Raw genomic sequence first — 26,848 nt, 5'->3', positions numbered from 1 at the left:
GCAACAAGTGACCAATCACATGTTTGTTTCTATATTTTATATAACAACAAATTAGCAACTTATAATGGGTTAGCTGATCACGTATGTGTAACAGTAGTGATGATCTGAAGAAATCACTAAATTACTCTTTCTCGCAAGACAGGCTGTCTCAACACATTAATCCCCTTTGGGAGAAGGAGACAATGAATACTTTTTTCGTTGAGGCTTCCACAGTTTGAGCAAGCACATGCACAGAAAGCATAAAGACTGGCCAATTGATCAAAAAGATGCCAGAAACCCATTTGATGCTTCTGATTTGTAGAACTCAATGCAATGAGGCAGCAACAATCATCATTTAGCTGCACAGTTTGCCCCATTTATGCAATTTGCACAAGAATCATTCTCACAGATGCAAAAACTGGCTGAAAGCTGACAGGAAATATCTCAGCATATTTTCTGGGAAGGAGAAAGATTTTGCTGTTTTGCATCCTTGCATGTAGGAAGGAGACAAGTGAGGATTTACATCCCTAAGTTACAATAGTCCACGAATAGCTTTGCTGGGGGAGGGAGGATCAGAATTAAGGAGGGATTTAGAAAAAAGTGTACATTGTGGCCCATTGATTAGATACTCCTGATAAAAACATTAAAAGCATAAATGCAAGTGGGGAGGAAGAAGCCCAAAGAGAATGAAAATGGGGACGGAGGAATTAAAGCTGCTAGAAGGCATCACATGCCAGAAAACACAACTTTCAAATGCTTCTCTGCTCATATTATTTTGAGGCCACCAGTTTTCAGGGTAGGCCACCACCCTGTATCAGAGCACCACTGCTTCCTTGTGTCTTATTCTCTCTGTACTTCTCACATGTTTTAGTGAGAAGATCTGCACATGATCAAAATTTACAGCTGTGGTTATAATCTTAATTCCATCTTGGTTCAATTTCATTCACATACAGAAGCACCTACTTCCCTGTCTTCCAGGAAATGAAAAGCAGACACTTTTCCAGTGCATGTTTTGTACTGTCATGCTTCTTACATTTTTCCACTGAGGTTAGAGCATGTAAGAGTGTAACTATGGGTGATACAGTCACAGCAACATCCCGTCACAGCAATATCTTGTCAAAATTGTCTCAGCAATGGTCATGATTAGAAATTTGCTCAAAGAATGTTTTTCTTGGATGGATGGATGGATGGATGGATAGAGAGATAGAGAGAGAGAGAGAGAGAGAGATAGAGAGAGAGATAGACAGACAGACAGACAGATAGATCTGTTATTACAAAGCTAAGAAAATGAAAAGGAGATAAAGCAAAAAAAAGGAGTATGTAAGATACAAACCAAAGCTATGCATATATATTGATATAAATTGGCCATACTTCCAAAAATACATTTTCGTGACGTTGATGTCTGGATCCAACAACCCATTGATTCTTGGCTAATTTCACATTGTTGTTGTTATTGTGTGCCTTCTATTCATTTCCGATTTATGAAGACCCTAAGGAGAACCTATCACAGAACAAGATTTGTTCACAGAAGAGAAGGTTGACTTTCCCTTCTTCTGAGGCTAAGTGTTTGTGACTTGCCCAAAATCACGCAACTTGGTTTCCATGCACAAGGGGGGACTCAAATCCTTGTCTCCAGAATCTTAGTCCAATGCTCAAACCACTGCACCACACTTACTCTCATTCCACACCATGAGAATATAATTCAAAAGAAGATTGCAAATGCAATTGCCAAAGATTTCTCTAATGCATAATCAACCCACTGTATTATAACACACTCAGCCAAGAAGAAGTGACTACTGAACACACCCATATTAGCTGCTACAAGTAATTATTGATCTTCATTGTATCAGATAAACAGAAGTTCCCCCCAAATCAATTTTAGTTCAACCAAACAACAACATCACCATCATCATCATCCTGCCTTTCTCCTGATATAGGCAGCGAACAATGAATGTAAAACAGTACAAGTTAAAAAGAATGCAAAAGCATTAAAATGTAGATACAAAGTTTAAAAACAATTAAATAATTTTTAAAATTACAAACATTACACGTTAAAAATTAAAATGTATTAATTACTGTGACTGTGAGACTCACTCATCCAACTATTTTTCTCTGATGGCAGCGCAATGGGTCTTTTTATCTCACCACTGCCACCAATATTGTGATGGCTACCTCCCTAGCTGCTACCAAATTGCACTATGAGACCCTCAGACTTGGATTTCTCGCTTGAGTGACTCCCACACTTTTCTTTTACCTCTGGGTCACTCTGTGAGAAGACAGGAAACTCACTATTTTGAGTGTTCAGTGCAATAAAAGTATTATTAATCCCTGGTCGTGTTTGGCTTATAGTTTCTTAAAATACCTCAAGTGACCACGTTGAACCAAGACAAATGAAACCAACAAGATAGTTGGTTACAGTATCTCTTTTGGTGGATTCAGAGTTGATATGGTACTTATGTGCTTAAACAGTTACAGTTTTATATATGACTTTTGACTATACTCTGAACTTTAAAACTTGGTTGCTACCTTATGCCTTTTCCAGGCACACCAATTCACTTTCCACACTTGACCTCTTTTTAGGCCAACCTGGGTATTCAAACCCCTTCCCACTGCCCCTTTTCAGCAGTGTAGCTCTGGCTGTTAAAACCCTTCAGGGTCTAATAAACCTCTAAGTCTAACTCATAACTATGACCCTATCTGGTTCCTGTCCAATTCTCTATCTACCTCATAAATGCTCCTCTCTTCCCATTTATACTTGCTTCTGGGAGTAGCCCCCACCTTTCCTTGGCTAAGCTCCTATTGGCTTATACCAGGCACACTCTGATTGGATGTTGCCAACACTCCAAACTGCATTTTCTCCACATTTATTAAATAAGGTAGATCAATTTCCCATTGTTAATTTGCATAAAACAATATAACTCTTTGTTCCACTCAACTTGAGCTCCATTAACATCAGATTTATTGCTTTCAAAACAAACATTTATAAATCAGTTTTCTGAGGATATGTTAATGTTTCCATCACAACCGAGGTGGTCGACGCACTCAGAGTTGATGGCCCAAAGGCATATTTCAAGGCATATTTCAAAAATTAAAACAAATAATGATAAAAGCATATAGAAAGACATAAGTAAAAGTTGGTTGGCATCTTGTTAAGGAGTTACAAATGTGTATGTTAAGTTTATACATCTGTAACTGATATTCATGTTTAGAAACTATAGTTACATTTGCAAAAGCTCCTTCAAACCTATTTTAACAATCAGCTGCCACACTGAGTGATGGAGATCTGTTCTGCTGGTGATATGCGTACTGCAGGATGCCATTTCCAGTCAGCTCCCACAAGTGAACTATGATGCAACAATCACAAGCACTGTCTCTGTCACAACTTCTCATTGCACCACAGCTCACTGGCTGGAGGGAGCTGGAAATGTGATCCTGCAGTGCCCCAAATGCCAGCAAAAAAGACCTCCATTGCTCAGTGTGGCTGCTGGCTGTTAAGATAGGCTTACAAAGTCAGGTCAGAAGATAATATGTATTTATGCATTCCTAACTATGGCCTGAAGCAGACGAGCAGATGTAAATTGCTTCTGGCCACTCCGGGGGCATCTCGTTTACATGATGCACACCCCTGGAGCATGTGGAAGCCACCCTGGGACTGCCCTGGAGCCATCTAAGGTGGCACAAATCCGGCCCCAAAAGGAGCAGATCTTTCCCCCTCCTATTTGGGGCTTCAAGAGGAGGCACCCTCAGGACCATGATATGTGTTCGCCAGGGCCCTGGGGCAATCAGACTCAAAGGGGCTTCTAGCAACTCCTTCCTGCCCATTTGCTTTGCGCCTGGGTCTATGATATAGGATCTCAGCTGTTATTGTTAAAATGCAATTAAATTGTCCATTATATTAAACCATTTTAAAAAGACATTTTTTAACTTATCCACTTAAAATGATAAAAGATTTTAAAAAATCAATATAACAAAATACTATTTAAAAGACTTGGACTCACTGCCATCCCTAACTATGGTGTCACCCGATTCAGGAAGGGCGCGTGCACACCTCTCCTGTTGTTCACTCTCCCATGCTTTCTCCCCTGGAGGGCTGGAGGGCAGCAGTGTGGTCAGTACACCAACGGCATGTCTTTTTTCTCTCTTTGAGTCAACATAAGGTACAAACCCTCAAAACTAGTACAATGGTAGGTGGGTGTCATAATCAGGAAGATGAAGTCCTTATAGATGATGGCATATCTCTCCCTCTTGTTCTGCTGCCCCTCAGTCTTCCAACTTTGGTAAGTGTTTTATCAAGTCCCTGAGAGGACAGTACTGCCCAGTTCATCTACCAAATCACAGCAAAACACACTAGAGATGTTTAAAAGCCATGTAAAAATTCAATGAGAAGGGACATCTCGCCACATCTAGATACCCTGTCAAGCAGATGCATGGTAGTCAACCACTGCAAGATTTCACATTTGTTTTTTTTTTTTGGTTGGATTTTTGCTTTTGCTTTTATTTCATAAAAAATTATTTATATAAAAACATTGCTTTTGTTTTCCTTTCTTCCAGCACAAAAAAAATTGGGATATCAGTCCTTGTGTTTCTTGATTTCAGCATGAAACCTGTCTGAAACTTAGGGGCTGTAAAGACTGGCAGTAAGCCGCGGCTTGGGGATGGCGTGGGGGTGAGGCATTTGGATGACACACACTCCAATGCCACCCCCAAGCCAACATCACATTGCCCATTGGACTACATGGCATTAAGGCGCTCTTTTGATGCAGCATTCATACATTGCATGTCAAAAGGAGTGCAGAAAAGTGCCATTATGGCACCAAGGGTGCCCTTTTTCCAGCTCAGAAAAACACCAGGTCAGGGGCACAGCTTGTGGTTGCCATGGCCTAAGTCCAGCACTCAAAGTGGCAGGCAAGCTGATTACATGCTCAATTTATTACTTTGACAAGCTGTCTTTGTTCCCTCTTCTCCAAACACCCATACACATTCATTTGACACCTAGCTGATGTAGAGATTAGAAAATTTCAAAAAATCACAATTTCCTGCATTTTTGGCCTTTCCTCACTACAGATTTTCATGTCTAGTCATGGAATTCAGAGCAGAAAATAATGTACAGTGCTTTATAAATAAAGGTTAATAATAATAATAATAATAATAATAATAATAATAATTTATACGTGACAGGTTTTAGGTTGCTCATGGGAAGTTAAAGTTGGGATTGTCATTGCACTTATAGTTTCATACTACACTGAGATAGGACATGTCCAGAGGTTGATGAAACATTCTGATAAACTGATTAGCATTTGAAATCAGTTTCAGAGATTGGGTAAATATTTGTATTTCACAATGGAAATCAGATAACTGCCTGGTAATTTACTCTTTGAGGCAGAACTTAGTATCTGATACAGCCTCCCTATTCTTGTTTTCCTCTAGATTTTCTTCCCTGCCTGTTTGTAGCACAATCTGTTTGCTCTTTTGCCAGTTAAAGAAAAACCCTGACAACACCAGCCTAGGGCAAGGAGGTCATTAAAAATGTTCCTCACATATCTGTAGATCGGCTTCTGTTTGATTGTCCTTGTCTCCTTATTCGTAACCCAAGTGTGTGACATTTCTTGCTGTTCACACAAAAGATGACCTACAGTAAGGCTTGTCTCTCAAACCACAGGAGACTTCAGTCACTCTGAAAACTAGGGGTGTCTTTCCATTTTGAGTTCAGGTTTTGTTTCTTTTTTAGAACTCCTTAACCTGCTTGTGGGAGGTTTCCTTTAATCTTTGTAAGGAAGCACTCACCTTAGAAGGATTCATCTTTGAAGTGCCTCAAAAATGATACCAGTGGATCTGATGAAAAGGATTTTTTTAAAAAAAATGACTTCTCTTACTTTATCAGCTTTTCCTACCTAGCCTGAAATGGAGCTCTTGCTAGAGATGGCAAGTTATTAATAGTATATGTGTTATAACAAGGAATATTGCCTGCCACCATACTAAAGGGGATGCTGTGTCTGATTCCTCGCATCTAATGGAACTTCTGATATTCACACAGAATTCTCAGTGAATTGGATCCAAGTTCTTCCAAATCTATGTGAGTCCTAAATGCATATTGTGTACATCATTTCAAATGTAATATTAGATTCAAAGGAGCCAGTGACTGATGACTATTAATCCTGCATTGTTATGCAAAGCCAGTCCTACCTTTAGGCAGATTAAGGCATCTGATTCTTGCTGTCATGAAGAGGCAACAAATTGTTGTACCTATAATAACCCTAACTACGCAGTTGCAAATGGAAAAGACAAGACTTATTTCATATCTTTGAGTAAAGCCATTGCATGCATTTGGGATAGATCAGTTACACTATACAGTAGCACTACTCCCTTTGACTGGCTTTATCACTGGAGATTATCACACGGAGAAAAAGGATGGGAGAGAATCGGGATGCTCCCATCCTTATTGCTTGATTGTGCAAAGATTATCACACAATGTCCTACAGCGTCATGCTCATCCTGTCCTTCTCCCATCAGTTAAATGGAATGGTCCTGTCACTTTTCATTAATGATAGTTTCTCCTTAATGAAAAGTGACAGGATCATTCCACTTCTTTGACGGGAGAAGGACAGGACGAGTGAGATGTTCCAGAATGTTGTGTGATAATCTTTTTACAATCGCACACTAAAGACGGGAGCATCCTGTTTCTCTCCCATCTTTTTTCTCTGTGTGATAATCTCCACTGTGCTGCCATGTGTGTGTGTGTGTGTGTGTTTTCTTATTCCTTTCTCTTGTAGGAACAGAGCAAGGGACTGAATCTGAGGTGTCAAAATGAGTTTATACCCTTCCACAGTGTTATAATTCCATGTAGCTGTATTCAGAAGCCATACAATATGTTCTGTCAGTTATTTAGATTGGTATTGCAACCTTGTTATATATTACTAATGAAGAAGTCATTTATTTTGCTAATGCCAGATGCATGTTTAGCAGGATGGGCAGGGGGAGATTAGTTGAGATTGCAAGTGGTAACATACAGCATACTTTCCTAAGAAAACATTGCACCTACTAACATCCACAGTCATTTTCTAATAGGCCCCATGACAGACCTAAGAGTTATGTATCCATATTTAGGAGATTTCACCAAGTCCATTTTCTAAGCTGGGAGTTTCACAGGCAGTTACATACTTTAGTAGTCCTAGTTCTGTGTCAACTGCTAAGGCAGCCTCCCCCACAATTAGCCTTCACCTTCAGATCGTTTGGACTATAAATCCCATCAGCTCCAACCATTACAGCTAGTGATCACAGATGATGAGAACTGATGTCCACAATGTTCAGAAGGCCCACACTGAGGAAAGCTGTATAAGAAACTAAATTAATACCACCAAAAACTCCCTTAGGAACTTGCCCTCCTTCCTTGATCTTACTGATATATATATTGAAAGCAAAGATTAATTTAACTTCATTCAATCTGTCCTGGTTTCAAACCTATGTGTTGATTAATAATTGCATTCATTCATTAAAAATATACATCCTAATACTAACAAACATACATTGTATGCTCTGGGATATTCTTCAACAGAAAAAACAGATAAAATAACAAAAACAGGCAGCCAGACTTACTTTCCCCATGAAGAAAAGTATCTTCTTTCCCCATGAAGGTATCTTCTTTCTTCCTGAAGGGGAAAAACAGTTTTCATATAGCACCAAACATAAATGTGTTCACTGTTTACAGCTCTGCTGTATTGTTCCTTCAAAGCGCCTTATATGCTTGATATTTCAAGTTTTGATAGGTTGGCAGTAAATGAGAGAGACAATCTTCTGTATCAAGATTTATAGCGATGCAATAGACTTTCCTCATAATATAAGCACTTTCCCCAGGTCTTGTGAAACAGTTAAGTATAGCTCTAAAATGTCTTCCTGCTTACAATAAAGGGTTTCTTTTAGGTTCTGGTCTTGTGCTTAGTTACCTGGGAGTAAACCTTATTGAATGAGTCTTATTTCCAAACAAAATAGCAAAGGTTTAACCTTATTAATTAAACTGCTTACAATTACATTTATAGTATGCTTCTTTGCTTCACAAACTTGCTCACAGAATTGTAAAAGCCAGCACCAACTAATAGTATCATTCATGTGACAAAGTCACATCTAAAACAAGAATGATTGCATCCACACTACAGAAATAATTCTGTTTGATACCACTTGAACTGCCCTGACTCAATGCTATGGAATTCTGGGAATCGGTTGTGGCACCAGAGCTTTGTTCTAGTGCAGTAATCAACTATGGTTCCAGAATTCCATACCCCTGAGCCAAGACAGCTAAAGTGGTGTCAAAGCAGGTTATTTCTGTAATGCGGATGAGGCATAGGAGTTAGCACTCAAACACAGAGTTGGAGCTAGTAATTAAAGATTTTGCAAAAATTAATGAAGTCCATCTTTTTCTCCCCACAAGCCTCAAATGATGCAATTTGAAATATAGTATTCTTATTGTTGTTTTTGTTACAGGTTTCTGGAATGAGTGTAATCTCAAGTGAATGAAATCAAACAGGCTGAAGATTGAAAATGGAACTTTCACATTATCTTTTGTCACAAAAGTGTACAACAGTCAGGTTATAATTCTGCCAGAAAGTCAGGATCCAGGTGATGCATCTACATATGTGAACTTTTCTCCTTCTGAATGATTCTTTTTGGGAGGGGGCAGGGGGGGTGCATCATTTTGCCTGTAAGTGACGGATACAGTATTGACTGACATATTTAGCCTTGCGCAGTTGTCAGGGATGTATTTGCATTGTTAAAATTAGTACACCAACTCTCCTTAATCTGTGAAAATCTGTGAAACACATGGCGTTGTTGTGTCCCATTTGACCTCCTGTAATGTGTTGTATGTGGCACTGCCTTTGGAGGATGTTTCTGAATTGCATCTGGTCCAGAATGCTAAATTGTTGAGTGGGGCCAGTTATAGGCCCAATTATTGTGACAGCTTCACTGGCTACCAGGCTATTTCTAGATAAAGTTCAAAGTGCTGGTTATGATCTATAAATCCCTAAATGGGTTGGGACCATGAGAGCCAACGAGGTGTAGTGGTTTGAGTGCTGAACTAGGACTCCCAAAACACCAGCTTTTGAATACACCTACTCAGTCATAAAAACCAACTGGGTGATCTTGGGAAAGTCACACTTTCTCAGTCATAGGTGAAGACAATGACAAACCCCCTCTGAACAATTCTTACCAAGTAAACCCATTGATAGGGTTGCCTTAGGGTCATCATAAATCAGAAATGACTTGAAATCATACAACAAGAAAAAAAATAAGTTGTGACTGGGCTCTTTGAATGACCATATTTTCCCTTACGTTTCTCACCTGGCTAAAGTTCTTCTTAGTTCTGCCATCCCTGAAGGACATTTGACAGGAATACAAGAGAAGGTTTGTTAGGTGTGCTGTGTACCGTTTGTTAGCTGAATGGCAGGTTTAAAATTTAATAAATACACAAAGACTAATTTGGAAAATAAATATGCTGTTCTTTCATTTTATCTGTACGTATGTGTTCTATCTTTCTATCTTTATTTTATTTTGAATTCTTGAATCCCATGAGAGAACATGTTCTGTCAGCTTCCACGAGAACTAATGGGAGCTGAGATACTTTTAAATGCCACACAAGATGAGTTCTGCATTAGCAATGTGGTTAAAACTGTGTAGAGCTGAGCAGCCTTTGCAGACAACCTAATGGAATCTCACATCATTTCAGTCACCTAGATGATAACTACATCTCTTCATTAAATACCTTCCTTTTATCTTTTCTGTCCATCTTTCTAATTGTGCCAAAAGATTATACTTATTGGGCTGTGTTTCAGGGGATTCTTTAATTTTTTCAATGTAAAGGTTCATGTTATGTTTAAATAAAGATGACATCAGGAACAGAATAAAGAAACAAAAAAGGAGAATAGAGAAAAATGCTTTAGCATTTCCTAAAAATTTAAGAAGCAACCTATCTAAATGTGCACCTATCTTGCTTTAAAATTTAGGAAACCACAGAGTCACATATGCACCTAACATACTTGAAATATAAAGCTAACAAAAATAATTAAGGTGTTTAATATGTACTCTATTTTTTCCTGCAGGCAATGTAATATTATATAGATATTCATGTGATTATGAAGGACAAGTGACACATATTCTTGCAATAGACCTTCCCCGATAACACTTCATTTCAGAAACATGTTGTTAATGTAACGACAATAGAACACATTGGGTATCTCCCTTTACTTGTTCAACTTTTATTTCTGGATATACCTTTCTACTGATACTAAATGGTGGTTCTGAGAATTATAGTCTTAAAAAATTAATTTTTCCAAGTTCTTGGACTCCATATAGCCAATCCATCATGAGCACATCACAAAGCAATTCCACAGGGAAGGCAATAGTTCCTGAATCACATTGCCTCCCTTAATTCTTTTACATAAGAATTACCATGAAATGCTATCAATATTATGATGTATCTTAACTCATGGCTCTATCTATCACACAAGAGAGATTTGGAATGAATCCTCTCTGCTGCTTATTGTGATTTCAAACATTCAGCAGATCCTGAGGGCCTTTTTGAAAGTGAAACTTCTGGTAGTCTTTTCCCTTGGTATTATGCCTCTGATGCCAATTACCCTTTGGTGTCTTATCACAGACTTGTTCAGATCTCCATATGTTGTAAGAACAATTCCACAACCTGATATCTGTTTGAAAATCCTTCTACATTTTGTCTTTCTCTGCTTTCTCTATGAAAATTGTGAGACCTTGGCAGAGTCTTATTTCTCCTCAGAATGCAGGACTCTTCAGACTTCTTCAATGTACTGTCACACTGCCATCTTATTCCTGAGAAATGCCAAATATCTAAATCATTAGAGCCTCCTACCCTGAAAAAACTGCTTTCTGCAGATCTTTTGCTGTAGCCCTACTGCTAGCATATAGTGAATGAAGGTTTGCTTGAATGTCTTCCAGTTCTCAGCTGCTTTGTTGGAGATACCTTCAGCTTGTCAGTTGCTCTTGAGTGCTATCTTTTGTTTGGGCCTCTGCCATTATTCAGAGAAAGAACAAAGAGAACCAAGAGTCAGCCAAGAGCCATTTCATTCACTCCTTCCATGCGCACACACAATTGTATTTCTTGTTTTTAAGATGATGGCTGAGATATTGTTTGAGGAGATGGTGGTTCAGCAACAGCAGCTAATGAGTTCTGTGTCAGTGGGAGCAAATCCACTCCAATTTTAAAGGAGCTATCCAAGCTTTTCAATGTATTTGAGGGATGGTTATCAGCACCTTGGCTAGTTCCTTTAAATCTGAAACCAAACCCCAGAGTGGAATCACTGCCACACAGACATGGAAGCCACCAGCCATATTTTATTTTTAAAAATGCAGTGAGTTCACTCCATGTTCTCTTGATACTCAAGAAGAATGAAATACTGCTAGGGATGTAAATTTTCATTTTATTTCATTCCTGAACAGAATAAGGAATAATATTTTTTAAAATGTTTCAATGCTGAGCAAGATGGCAATCATTTGCAATGATTTCTCACACTTTGAGATTTCCTCCCCATCCCCCCCCCCACCTCCAATTTATTTTGGCAAAACCTTTTTTTGGGACTGAACAAAATAACCAACTTTCCCCCACATAAAATATGGTATTTTGCACCAAATATATTGTTTTCTACACAATTTTCCCCAGGAAGAAAAAAATCCATCTTTTACCCTCCCTCCAAAAGAAAAAGCCCTGAATTTCAGGCCTGGTACAGACCACCCCAAAAGAGTGGTCTGCCGGTGCCCTGGTTTGCTCCATGAGGAAGCTGCAGTGGACAAACCGTGCAGCTTCCTTGCAGAGCAAAAAGAACCCACGAATAGTGGGTTCTTTTTGTGGTGCCATAATGATGCCACAGTGCACCAATGGTGCACTCACAACATCATTATGGCACCAAGATGTGCGGATGCTAGGCATCTGTCACGTCAAAACGGCAGCGCCCATCTGTACAGGCCGCTGCCATTTTGACATACGGAAGATGTGCTAGGGTTGCAGGGCATCTATAAGAGACGCCCCGAGGCAACCCTAGCACATCATCAAGACGTGCCACGAGGCCTGTCTGTACCGGGCCAAAAAATCTCACAGTCATTGACCATATTGTTTGTAAGGTGTGTTGATCTGGTGAGGATTTCTCATTGAGGATTACAGCTTTTGCTAGTATTGTTTATATCCTTACTCACTGGTTTTTGCATTGTTGATCAGGGGCTCTATTTCACTCTGGTATTAGGCACAGTGAAATAACTACCTCAGGTAGTCAATTTGAGTTAACAAAAGCACAAAATATGTTCTTAAATTATGGCAGTTGTATTTTTACTGACATTGATGGAGAAAGGCATTGATGAGATTTTCTGCCTTGCACACCAAAATATCTTGCCATGATTTGGTGCTATGCACCTTGACTTGAGTAGTTCAGAGGTGCCATTTACTGCTCTACATCAAGCAGCAAAATGTTTTGGGCTGTCCTTCCTGGACATATTGGTGTAGGAAAGGGCTGGTTGGCAAATTCAGTAGCTGCCTATCAGACAAAAGGCAGCTATGTTAAATGGCTTGACTTTTATACCTTTTGCTGTATGGGCTCCACCATTTACTGAGAGAGGCCTGGGTTGTAGTTGGATGCCTTGGTGTGTCATGCACATGAAGACCCTTGGGAAGGCTGGTAGCTTCCATGTCAACAGTGTAGTGAGATATTCCAGACTTTGAAGGAGATGCTGAAACTGTTTTGAGGCTAAAGCTCAGCAGCTTGAATAACTCCTTTAAAGTCTGAGATAAAACCTCTCCATACTGCTGACATGCAAGCCTCCAGGGCTACTCCTTCCTCCTCCCCACCTCACCAACCCACCCCTCAAAAAACTTTGAATAGTCCCTGCAGGCTACATCCTTGCAAATGTATCCAGGTGCATGAAAATAGCTGGATGGGTCCCTGAAGATCCTCCTGCTCTGCAATGACACAGAAAGATCCATGGCTGGAATGCCCAAAGGATAGGTCATGATAATTCATTAAGAAGGTGCCATCAACCTTTCTCTTTCCTGTAGTAGAAAGGAAGACATTTTGGATTTTTCTGCAAGGCAGGCTGGGCTACGAATTGCTTTTTTCTGGCAAAACCATGGCAGAGCCTGGCCAAAAACTTACTGGGTTCACAAAACCAGATTCTCGTGTATGTGGTATATCTACCCCCTCTCCCTCTATTCCATTGAAGAAACCCAACCGACATTCACTCAAGCCATTCCTGTTCTCATATCCAGGTTACCTAAAGCAGCAAAAATCAGCCCACAATTCAAGGCTTAAGAAATGCCATAGTGTCTCTTTATCAGACCTTTGAAATGATTATGCTTTTCTAAGAGCTGTTGGTTCCCAGCATTGCTGGCATCAGGATGAAAGAGAGAGGGAAAGGTTAAAAGGAACACACTGCCCATCTTTGTGTCTGCATCTGTATCTGGCACAGTGAGACCCTATCCCAGTCAGCACCATCTGGATCCTAGCCGCCTGATCTTTGTGTATCAGATGATCACCATTATGATTTCTGCTGCCACTTTGCAATCGGCGGCAATGCACACAACTGCCATCGCACTGAAATTAGCCCCTATCTCAGCTGTCCCTCTCTAAATGTTTCCCCGTTATCTCCCACTTGTCTTGATAGCTAATACAGTTCCTACAGCTGCTGTATCATATTAGGTCAGAGTGATGAAAACGAATGCCATTTTCCTGATGGCTTATGCAGAATTGTTGTAATTTGAATCAAGTCTTTCTAGCTTCCTCCCCCCTGCCACCCTTTTCACTGTCTCCATCTCACTCTCCCCTTTCCCCCCTTCTCTGTACCAAATATATATTGGGACACTGGCGGCCTGCCATTCTAACTGCATATTAGAAATGGTAGCGTTTTCTTCTATCTGATTCTATAAAATGAGTTCACCAGAAGGTGCAGACCCAGCATATTTGTGGTTTTTCCTATAAATTACTTTAACACTGTGTCCAATCATATATATAATTTCAGATTTTCAATTTCAACTCACTGCTGTGTCAGCACAGACTCCACTGATATGTCTAATGTATTTAGCTTAAAATGAAACGGATGGCATTTCATTACCAGGAAGATAATATTTTTGAATATGTTTGCTGCATGGCAGGATCCATCATTATTCTGCCATTTTATGTTCAGAGTGTGTAATAGCTTTTTAATGCTTTGATGTATTTTATTTATATATGTAATATTTTTCTAATACCACCGGGTGGTTTAACTCATTGGACGCATTATAAAATCTTAATTGAATGCTTTTAAATAGTATCAAGACAGGGGAAGGCAGAACAAATTGCCAATATTTTATTTGAAATGAAGTAAAGAATAGCAGAACCACATACGTACAATCCTTCCATCCTCCTGGCTTCTACCAGTAGTCAAAATACTTTGAAGAGACAGAGAGAGAGAGAGAGAGTCAGAGAGAGAACCCTGTGGTCCCCTGAGATGTTTGAAGCTGTCAGCATGAAGGTAAGTAACACAGAGAAAGCTTCAATGTGCCCAGCTGTGAATGACAGAAGCCTTCCCATTGGCTAAAGCTTCTGACAGGACTGAAATCCTTAAACATGGGGTTTTGCAGCCCTTTGACCAATGTGGCATAATATGAAAACTATGAAGCCGCTCCTGTTGCACAAAATAAGCTCTCACCCACCCACCCCCAATTTCCTGACACTATTTCCGGTTGAATAATGGTGTTTTTATCATAGGCAACTGTAGTGGCATGACTCAAATTAACCACTAAAAGTACAAGGCAAAATTGCCATGCTAATCTATCCAAGTACAGTTTCAGGACCTGGATATTATTCACCTCTGGATACTCCTTATGTTCATTTTTTTCCCTATTTACTGTCTCTCAAGGTGGGGAAATGGGATGCTCACCATTTTCCCCAACCTACGTGAAGTGAGGAGGCGAGAAGAGCTAAATACGCACTGATAGGGTATGAATTACAGATGTTAGTCAGAGCCAGCATGGCATAGTGGTTTGAGTGTTGGACTATGACTCTGAGATCAGGGTTCAATTCCAAACTTGACCATGAAACCCACTAGGAGACCTTGGGCAAGTCGCATGCCTTCAACCTCGGAGGAAGGCAATGGCAAAACTCCTCTGAACAGATCTTGCCAAGAAAACCCTAAGCCTTGGAAATAACTTGAAGACACACAGCAACAAGAGCAAAGAACAGTATTCTTAGAGTGAAGTGCATTTCAGATGCTATGTATCCTCATGCACATCCTCACACACACTTATATCCATGACAATTGTTACTGCATATGCAAAAATATTATTACTGCTGGACTGGAACATAACATGAGCAAATGTATGTAAACAAAACCAGAATAGGCAAGACTGACAGTGCTTCTCAACAGTATCTGTATGTGCTCTTGGAAACACAGCCTTGCTGTTCTCTGCTTCTCAAATATTGTCTGTCTTTGGACAGCAAAACAGGACAGCAAAGTAGAATGGAAATTCAGCATGTTCAGCAATATTTCACTTGCATTTATGGTTATAAAACGTTGGCACATATGTGTCAGTCCACTACTATAATGTGCATCACCAATTTGTGCAGTTGCTTTTTCAGGGGTGGAGGTAATGTTGCCCAGCATTGTTTGTGGAAACAACATCTCAAAACACTCTACAGGCTTTCCAAAAATAACAGATAATGTTAGAAACCAAAATGGGAAACTTCAAGGAAATAAAGAGACAGATATTATAATTCCCTGATCACAGGACATTTTTGCCTATTACCAAGTAATGAAATGGTTAATAACTTTATTGTTCCTGTCTTAATGCTTCTGTATGTCTTAGTTCTGGAAGACTGAAATTAACATTTGATTAAAGGGCGCACCAAATGAATGCGTCCCCATATCATAATCTTTTTAATTAATACATAATCATGGTATTTTCTCTTTTAAACTGTTGGATAGGCATTCTATATTCCAGATCTCAAATGTTTCCTGGGAAGTTCATTAATGTGTACCCATTTCTTTATTTTTCACCACATGAATACATGGGGACTCTCTGCTGTAAAAAAAAAAAAGCATTGTATCTGAGGGCATATGGAAAGTTTCAAATGAAGTTTTATACTAGAGCTTACATTAACACTCGGCAACCTTGGGCAGCTGCTAGGATCGTGGCAGGGCCCCACACATCCTGGCACTGCTATGCCCTGGCAGTGCTATGATTTTATCCAGTCTGGAGCTCTAATTGATCCATAAGGCTGAGCCTAGCCTTGGATAACATTTCTTACAGTACCTTGGGGTCGGTGCTCCCTCTGGGGTATGATTAGAAATGTAAATGGCAGGTAAACCCAATCCTTTGATGTACTGATAGCACAACTACCATCTGACATTGATGCTGTCAGGGACCACAAGAGCCCCCCGCCCCCGCCCCCCAAAAAAAATTGGGGACCAGTTCTGGTTATCTCTGTGTTCTATTCACTTATGCAAGTTACCACTTGAAAAAGATGATTATGTGACTCAGCCACAACTACTAGTCAGATCACTGAATGTAGAAAATTTATCTGAATTTCTCCAGCTGATACACATACCAATGACTGTTGACATACATGGTTTGTTTGTTTTTTACTGTGAATATGGGCTTCTGCTGAATTTGCAAAGCATATTTTTATACAGCTTCTGGCACCTACCAAACTGGCAACTGGATAATAAGTGAGTACATGCAATTTCTCCCCCCAAAATCTGGAATTATTTCAAATTAGGACCAGCCTATAGATTTATAAAAACAAATTGTTGAAGATTACTGAAAAATATTCAAGTTGTTCATTTGATTTTGTGACATGTTCTGCACCAAAAATCTAATTGATTTCAAATGCAAATATTCATTCTATAATTCAACTTAATCTAATTTGGCTTTCAGTTAATAAAACCATAAACTATATTGAGGTGGCCCAATCATGTGATGATAATCTTTTTAAAATCTAATTGTAAGCATATTCTTTTCCTGTTGATAAATATGATTTTGACATGTTAGAAGAAAGGGCTTGGAAAAGTCAGTTTTTAAACTATACCTTCCAGAATGCCTCAAGCAACATAGCCAGTAAGAACTGTAGTCTTTAAAAAAACATTTTCAAGTTCTGGTAGAGGGGGGAAATTTAGTAAGTATTACTCATAGAGTAAGTAAACAGGAGATAAATATTCAGACTATCATATGAAGATGTCATAAGCATATAGATTCATTCTGTTCTAATTTGAACACTTTCCAAAAATGGGTGTAACTGGGCAATATATAACATGGATTAATGAATAGAGTTCCAATGAACAGTAGTGGCTGGCAATTCTCACATCAGTGAAGCATTAAATCCACTCCAAATTCCAGTCTGAACTTTAAAAGAGTTATCCAAGATGCTGAACCTATTTGGGGCATAGCTTTTGGCATATAGAAATGCTCCATTAAAGTTCAAACCAAAAACCTGGAGCCCAGTGACATGTACCAGATGCCACTGCTAATGAAATACATATTTTCAAAACATGCAAAAATGAAAAACAGAAAATGACAAGCTCTGAAGAAATTCAGGCAAAAACATGCTGAGCATTAAAATCTATAGGTAAATTAAGAAATAAAATGCATTAATACTACCTCAAGATAGGCCATTTATTCAGGAGATGTATATTTGTATTGCAGGACATAATAATAATAAATAATAAAAGTTTTATTTATATACCGCCCTTCCGTAGATCAGGGTGGTTTACAACATAAGAATACAATACAACAACCACAACAATCCAATAAAAACAACACAGCAGCAATATAAAACAGTATAAAAACCCCGTTAGCCCATCCTCTTTGCCACAGGAGAGGAAGGGAGGCCCACTGAACTCTATTCGGGGAATGCAAGATGGAAAAGAAAGGTTTTCAAGTCCTTTCTAAATTGGGCCAGGGAGGTAATCGAGTGGAGCTCTATGGGCAGCGTGTTCCAAAGGGCCGGAGCGGCAATGGAGAATGTCCTCCTCGTAGTGGAGGACAGCCTAGCCCCTGGCACCCTAAGGAGTTGCTGCCCAGATGTTCTGAGGGTGCGGAACGGAATGTACGGGGAGAGGCGGTCCTTCAGGTATCCTGGGCCCAAGCCATTTAGAGCTTTATAGGTCATCACCAACACCTTATATTGTGCCCGGAAGCGAATAGGCAGCCAATGCAGATCTTTAAGCACAGGTGTAATATGGCTGGCCCTGGAAGTACCAGTGACCAGCCTGGCTGCCATATTCTGTACCATTTGTAGCTTCCGGGTTTGGTATAAGGGTTGCCCCAATAACCATATAGAAGACTCCCGTACTAGTTACAGCTGTGCTTTACTTCTCAATGCATCTGAAGAACTGGGGTGTGAAGCACAGCTTTTTCTTTTTTTTATAGTATATAGCAAATCTCTCACATTGGACTGTAAGATGCTTTCTAAATTCAGGAGGATTTTAAAATAAATTTGATGCTACTGCCCCAAGAACATTAGATAAAAACCCTGCCTCCATGTCTGGTTTTCTGGGATGAAGTCTGTTAGAGATACTCTGAGAGATATGCATTAGTTCTCATAAATGAGTAAAGGAAGCAATAGGATATGCAGTGATCTGTATTACATTCTAACAGTCCCATCCTAGGGATGCTTACTCTGAAGTACTCTATATACTCATGTATAAGTCTAGAAATTTTAGTTTAAAAAAATGACCCAAAAACTTGGCTTGACATATCCATAGGTCAGTGCAAGTACTAGCGGCATCCCCCCCCCCCGGTGTCACCCGATGCAGGGGTGTGGCAGCCAAAAGGATGTGCTGGGCCCTCTCCTTTGCTGCAGCAGTGGAGGTCTTCTTGTGAGGAAGCCACTGCAAGCTGGGAAGGGTGCAGCAGGAGGATGGCCTGAGTGGGTGTCACCCCTCTTCTGGGATGTGCATGCCCCAGTAATGCCACTGGTAAGTACTGTACTTCAACTCTTATTTAAAAAGGGATATCCCCTTCTCTGAGTAGACTAGTGAAAGATAAGAGCTTAGTCCATCCCAGCAGCACCTAAAAGAAGCACCAACCCCCCCTTTACTCTTACCACTCCGGTGCTGTTTCTGGATGGGAAAATGGTGGAGGTGGCAGCTCTTGGCACTTCTCAAAGGAGCACAGAGAGGAATTGGGCTTTGAAGGATTTGAATAAAACCTTTATGTATGTTTGTCAGTTTTGGGGGTTAAAATTAGGCAAAGTTATCACATTAAAGTTAATGTTAATCACTTTAAATGTTTTATATGCTTCACCTTTTTATTCTTTTTTTACATGTGAGCATTTTCTTAGCCCCACCTGTGCCTGGTTACCTCCCTCACCCATCACACAACCACCTCATCTAGCCAGAATGACCACAAACAATTATACCTGCCAGAATTTTGTAAGTTCATTGGCATCATTTTCCTTTTCTTCACCCTTTATATTCTTTGTTACATGCCCCTAGGTTTTACTCTTGACTTATCCATAGATCATTTCAAAATTCATAATTTTGGCCCCAAAACCTGCCCTCAACTTATACATGAGGTTGACTTATAGTTGAGTATATATGTATGTCTTATTTTGGTCAGTTGAATTTATTGCCAGGTAAGTCTTCATAGGATCAATGTCAGTGTTTTTTCAAGGAAATCTCAAAAAGATACAGTCCATGCTCCATATCTGTGGACTTGCCATCTGTGGATTCCAGAATCCATGGACGGCAAGCCAGTGAGGAGGTAGCAGAGGAGGAGGAGGAGGAAGAGCAGGAGAAGAAAGAGGTGGTGGCATAGAGAAGCAGGGAGGAGGAAGATATTTAGGGGGAGAGAAAGGAAGGGGAACTGGATGAAGATGAGGCAGAGGGAAGAGGTGGAGGAGGAGGAAGAGGAGGCAGAGAGAAGAGACAGAGGAGGAGGAAGAGAGGAACAAGAGGTGAAGGGAAGAGATGGAAGAGGAGGAGGAGGAAGAGGTGGCAGAGGGAAGAGACGGAGGAGGAGGAATAGAAAGCAGAGGGAAGAGGAAGAAGAGTAGGAAGAGGCGGAGGGAAGAGATGGAGGAGAAGAAAGAGGAAGAGGAGGCGGAGCAAAGAGATGGAGGAGGGGGAGGACGAGACAGAAGGAAGAGACTTAGGAGGGAGGGAGAGGAGGAGGGAGAGGAGGAGGAGGGAAGAAGAAGAGGAGAAAACAGAGGGAAAGTGGTGAAGTGAAGAGGAGGAGGAAGAGGAGCTAGACCCCTGCTGTCCACTGTGGTGACAGTAGCAGGTCGGGCATCAGATGGCCAGGTCAACAAAGTCCCATTGTCCTCAGTAGTGGAACAGCCACGTGGCCATGTTACCATTGAAGACAATGGAACTTGAGCATCCACAGAATCTGGATCCCCCCACATATATCAAGGGCTGGCTGTACTATAAACTTTACTACAGCATCACAGTATATTATATGAAACAAAAGTATCATTCACTATAAAGGCTCTCCTATTTGCCTTTAATGGGGAAATTTTGCAGAGATTAGCAGTACATATTTAACTAAAGGGTTTACCATTAATAGCAGTAGCAGCAGTTGTTATAGTTGGCTATTAAACAATTTAACAATTGTGTATCTTAATTCATTTCACACTCTTCCTGCTATACCAGTGGTGAACAAACCATGACCTTAGGGACCTCAAAGTGTAGCACTTGAATCCCCCATGAAGCCACCCAAAGCCCCTAGATCCTCCAGGCAGTTTTTCACCCAACTGCCCAGTAACTCAAAACCACTGCAAGATGCAGCTGCTTCCCACTCCCATTCCCTCCACAAATCCCTCAAAAGCAAAAGGAAAGGAGAGAAAAATCAGCCAAAATAAAACCAGATGTCACACAACATTCATCAGGTTTTCCAGGAGGTGTGGTGGCAAAAATTGGTTTCTTCCCCCTACACAGTTGCCCATCCTGTGTGTGTATGTACCTTCAAGTCATTTGTTGACTTATGGTGATGCCATGAATTTCATAGGGTTTTCTTAGGCAAGGACTTCTCAAAGGTAGCTTTGCCAGATGCTTCCTCTGACATATAGCCTACAGCACTTGATATTCACGAATGGTCTCCCATCCAAATATTAACCAGGGTTGACCCTGCTTAGCATCCAATATCAGATGAAATCTGGTATCTTTAGGGTATTTACATACAATACAATACAATACAATTTATTGAGTAGCCCAAGGGCCGTTTCAAAATACTAGTAACATAATAAAAAGCAGTATCACACAGCTATATATAAAATGTAAATACAGTGCACTAGGTGCAATAAACCTCCATACAATATAAATACATATGCATAACCTAAACGTGCACCAGAACCAGAACATGCACTACTTGTCTACAGCTTATGTATATCTAAAAGATATACAATATGTGCTAAAGGATATACTAGTAAACAGATAAAATAAAATAGTTAACAATTAAATTAAACAATAGTATGTAAGATAGTTACCATAGGGAATAAAACAGAATTAAAATTGGAATTGAAATGGGAGGCAAAAGTAACATAAAATATCCGTCGACATACATCAAATCTGTTCATCCCCCTTACAATTAACACCAATCATTCCAACATATCTAGATCTCAACAGCGATGCTTTATGAAGGAACCGAGCTGTAGCAATAGAGATTTTTGAATCTTGTCCACTCATAAAGTATGATGTTCTGATGTGGGTCTCCCAGTATATTGTTCGTTTAATATAGGGATGAAGATATTGATCCCTTTCTGCTTGGTACAAATTACAACTAAACAAAATGTGTGCTAGATCCTCAATTTCATGATCCCCACAAATACAAATTCGTTCGTTATAAGGGATACCCTGGAATCTTCCATGTCTTACCATGGTATCAAGTTGGTCGAATCTTGCTCGGGTAAATGCCTCTCTGAGATGTTTAGGGATCTGTATTTTTAGATAAGATGGCATTTGAAAGGACCGTTTGCATTGGCTCAACCATTTTAAATTGCCTACCCTACTGAGTGTGGCTATGTCTTCTTGAGCCGCAATGTCCAAAATTCTCTGTCTTGCACCCTTTCTTGCTTGATCAAAGGTAGCTTTGCCAGATGCTTCCTCTGACATATAGCCTACAGCACTTGATATTCACGAATGGTCTCCCATCCAAATATTAACCAGGGTTGACCCTGCTTAGCATCCAATATCAGATGAAATCTGGTATCTTTAGGGTATTTACAGGTATTTACTCTTTATTTCAGCCATGCATAAATTCTTCTCATGTTCATTTTAATGTGCAGTGTCTCAACATTTCTGTTAAAAGATCAGCTTTACATGTTTCAAAAATATTTTTTAAAGTCCAGTGAGTTTACAATAGGGATCAAATCAACAGTGCTGGTTCTAAATACATTGCTCTTTCTTCTGCTGCTTCTCCTGCTACCACCATAAGGACTACCATTACATACAGATACAGTGGTGCCTCGGGTTACGAAATTAATTCGTTCCGCGGATAATTTCGTAACCCGAAAAACCTTCGTAAGCCGAATTGCCATAGGCGCTAATGGGGAAAAAAGCCGCGGCTCTGCCGCGGCTCCATTTAAAACAGCGCCGGAGTTTTTCGTAACCCGAAAAAACTTTCGTAACCCGAAACAATAAATCCCTATGGGATTTATTCGTATCCCGAAAAATTCGTAACCTGGGTACTGTATTTCGTATCCCGAGGTACCACTGTATGAAAATCTGTCAGACTTACTTCTATTGCATTTCTCAGCATCCCATCAGCATTCAGTTTCCATGTTAATCTGTGAGTCTTCTCCCTACTTCCTGATCATATCTGCTTCCACATGTTCTGTTTTTAATGCACTTATTGAAAACATATGCCCTGTTGATAACATTTTGCTAATGGCCACATTTTTGTGCATTTTTCCCATTCAGCCAAAAAGGTCCCACAGTTTGCGTGGATTTTCCAAATGTATGCATTTTTAGTTGTGCACATTTACAATGTGCATGATTTTGTGCACAAAGTACAGATTTCAGATTTCTCTGCCAGTTTCTGGTGTTGTGAACATACAGTGGTACCTCGGGATACGAAATACCCAGGTTACGAATTTTTCGGGATACGAATAAATCCCATAGGGATTTATTGTTTCGGGTTACGAAAGTTTTTTCGGGTTACGAAAAAACTCCGGCGCTGTTTTAAATGGAGCCGCGGCAGAGCCGCGGCTTTTTTCCCCATTAGCACCTATGGCAATTCGGCTTACGAAGGTTTTTCGGGTTACGAAATTAGCCGCGGAACGAATTAATTTCGTAACCCAAGGCACCACTGTAATGTAAAAACAACACAGTTCTTTAGACCCATTTATTTGAAACATGATTGATTGATTGATTGATTGAATCATTTATGCCAGGCACTTTAGCCAAAAAGGTCCCATAGTATCTTACAAACAATTAATTTGTCTGTCCCCCATCCTCAGGCTTACAGATGTAAATAGGACAGACAAGGAGGAGGATGGGAAGGCAGGGGGGAATATCATGTCATGCAGCTATCAAAGATACCATCATTTTTTACACTTTGGAGACACAGTATATCAAAACAATAGTTATATATGGAGGATTAAGCAGGAAGAAAAAGAAACGTAACTGTGTAACCAACTATAGTTTTATGAGAAGAACTGATAGGAAGTTGAGATGTTTCTTATTAAAATAAAACCTGCATGGACCTCAGTGAAACTTTTCACCTGTATTCCTTCATTCATTGTGTTTCTGAGATTTATTTAGTGAAATGAATAATCTTCCCCACATAAATTGATCAGCTCCCATGGCAGCATTTCTTGCATCCTCTTGCTTCACACATGTTGGGAGTGTTTCAGAGTCTGGAAAGGTTAACTTTTTGTTTACAGCTCCCAGAATGCCCTAGGTCTTGTTCCCACTACCATTTAAACCAGATCGCAATTCGAGTTAAACGGGCATGGTTCCCAATTAATTCAAATTCAGAAAGCAATTCAGAAAGGGGGACATGTTTTTGCCCATTTTTGCCCATTTAACACACGTCAAAAAGACACTGATTTTTTCCGCTCCTTTTCCCCAAAACCAAATTATTGTAAGTGGGAACCATAATCGAAATGGAATCAGTTTCATAATTTGGTTTTAAATTACTCAAACCAATTCTTTTGTCAGTGGAAACCATCTGCCTCAGGAACCGGTTTAAATAGAACCAATTCTTTTGTCAATGGGAATTGACAAGTGGATCATTTTGAATTGCTTCCATCCCAGAAAATCTGATATGAGCAAATGCAGTGGGAACCATGCTATGAATTCAATTCGTCAATTCGGATTGTAAACCGAATCTCTTGTAAATGGGAATTAGACCCTAGTTGGAAACTTCAGTCCAAAAAAAAAGGATCTCCTCTAACCTTTGAAGAGGATTCTTGAGACAAGATCCAGCCCATCAGAATGGAATCAATTACCACACTTTGTTTAGGGCTGTTCTTGATTTGCAGCTGCCCTGGTTCTTAAACTCTAACACTACCACTACAAGCCAAAAAGGAAAGTCATTAAATATAATTGAAGCTTCCCTTCCTCATCTGGAAGCTGCCCTCTGTTTCAAGCTTCATAGAAAATTAATTAAGCAGTGAGGAAGCCAGGCTTTTTAAATGAAGGCTCGTAGTAATATACAGGAAATCACACACACCCACTGAAAGTAATCAGTACCAATCCTGAAATAAACTCATTCTTGAGGTGTTATTGCTCTCTCCGTCTACCTATAATTAGGTTGCTCTAAAATGTAATCCCATATGAAACAAAAGAAAACAAAAAAATTATTCCAAGGGAAAAATTATTCCTCATGCTGATCAGATATTTTAAAATAATTTCCCTTTCCAAACCTGGATTAAACTATCAATACAGATTATATGGTATAGCCTTGTTGAAGCAGATAAACTGTCCCCCAAATGTATTTAATGTGAACTTAAGAAGAAAATATAAATGCGTTGAAAATAAGCAGCATGGATTATTTCATCATTTTCCCTGTCTAGCATGGTAGAGCCACCACAGAAAAACATCTAGTGTTGATTTCATACCTTATGGGAAGGAATAGGTGCAGAAGGCAGCAGCAAACCATGTTGAAAAATGTAATTGAGGCTCAGTGATGGAACAAATGCCTTAAATGCAGAAGGGCTCCAATTCAGTTCCTAACCTGGGTAGTCCCAACTGGGTAGTCCTAATTCAGTCCCAAACGATGGATAGCAGCTGCAAATCACTGCATATAGACAATACTCAGTAACATAAATCAAAGTCTACTGCTTTTGTTGTATGGCATGCCAATAGGACTTGAGAAGAGCACTTCATAAGTTTTCACATTTGCACAAAAAATAAAAATCTGATCTCCTTGCATGTGGGATGGACTAACAGACCACCACTTCAACACATGGTATGCACAGCTAGGAGAAAGCACACTTGAAAAGATTACATTAGGCCATTGCTCAACTCCAGTGCAGTAGTGCCATCTTAGTTGAGACCTCCTACTGCACTTGGATCAATAACCATTACTGGTCTGAACTGCGCTTTACTCTCCTCTTTCTGAAAACCTTCCCACTAACCTCTCCATGGAATTATTGTCAGCATTAATCCTGACAGAAACTCATATTCCTTTAGCTTTTTTTTTTTCATCCTTTACATCACCCGGGGCCCTTCTACACCACAAAATTATAGCAGTATTATTCCACTTTAACCACCATGAGTGCATCCCCTGGAACCTTTGGGTTTGAATTTAGAGAGAGGTATTTAGAATTTATAGATTCGTAGAATCTTTGGAAGAGACCACGAAGAGCATCTAATTCAAACCCCTGCCATGCAAGAATACACAGTTACAGCACTCCTAAAATATGCCCATCCGATCTCTGTTTTAAGACCTTCAAAGATGGTGAGTCCACCATCCCCCAAGACTATCCATTCCACCAATGAACAATTTAAAAAAAATCTTCCTAATGTTTAGGTAGAATCTCTTTTCTTGTAATTTGAATCCCTTGATTCTTAGCCAAAAATACTAGTTCCTTGTAAGTGTATATTCCACATATTCCACACAGGACCCCCATGAAAGTGGGAAAATGAAAATTTTAAAAACTATTTTTTTAACTTGAGCAAAAACCACTCTAGAAATCTCTAGGTACTTCAGCAGAACTCTATGATCAACCTCTGCAACTGCGCTGAAAAACAAATGCCTAGAGAAGTGTTCTCTGGAAATCTGTAGGTCCTGCAGCATGCCTCTGTGCTCAACATCCACTGGTTAGCTGGAGGACCTAGAGATTGCTGGAGAGAACATATTAATCAAGACCATGAATAATCAAATCCACAAAAGTCAAAGTCACAAACATGGAAGGCCAACTGTATAGGCCTTCAAGTCATCCATTGACTTTTGGCAACTACAAGAATTTCAGTGGGTTTCCTTAGGCAAGGAATACTCAGAGGTGCTTCTGTTGGTTCCTTGCTGTGAAATATTGTGTACAGCACCTGGTATTAGTTGGTGGTCTTCCATTCAAGTTGGTGATCTTCCATTCAAAGGCTGACCCTGCTTAGCTTACAAGATCAAACAGAATCTGGTGCTTTTAAATACATTTAGACCTTTAGCAAACTACTATTCCCAGGACTCCATAAAACATAGCCATAGTGGTTAAAGTAGAATCAGAGTTCTATGATTTTGTAGATTGGACCCATGGAGACCAACAGGAAGACTCAGTCCTACAGTTCTCTCTGTCAGAGGCAGTTAGCCGTCAGGGGAAAACAACATGCTGCAACAACAGTGGCTGGTGGCTCCCCTGTGAGCTGGACAGCAAATCTTGAGATATAAAAGTATTCATTGATATGGTTCAGTCTCTAGGATAGCTCTCTTAAAATTGGGACTAAA

The 26,848-nt window shown here is 39.9% G+C and overlaps 1 long non-coding RNA gene across 1 annotated transcript in view; it reads right to left on the bottom strand.

Moving 5' to 3' along the window:
- Positions 1-26,848, bottom strand: part of LOC121923112 — a 74,296-nt gene that overhangs the window by 6,927 nt on the left and 40,521 nt on the right. Inside the window, exon 2 of the long non-coding RNA XR_006102314.1 lies at positions 7,573-7,625. This is a non-coding gene — a long non-coding RNA (uncharacterized LOC121923112). The remainder of the gene's footprint in view (positions 1-7,572; positions 7,626-26,848) is intronic.

This window comes from Sceloporus undulatus, chromosome 2 (genome assembly GCF_019175285.1).
Source record: "Sceloporus undulatus isolate JIND9_A2432 ecotype Alabama chromosome 2, SceUnd_v1.1, whole genome shotgun sequence".
NCBI classification, from domain to species: domain Eukaryota; kingdom Metazoa; phylum Chordata; class Lepidosauria; order Squamata; family Phrynosomatidae; genus Sceloporus; species Sceloporus undulatus.
This window is presented reverse-complemented; position numbering and strand designations above follow the sequence as displayed.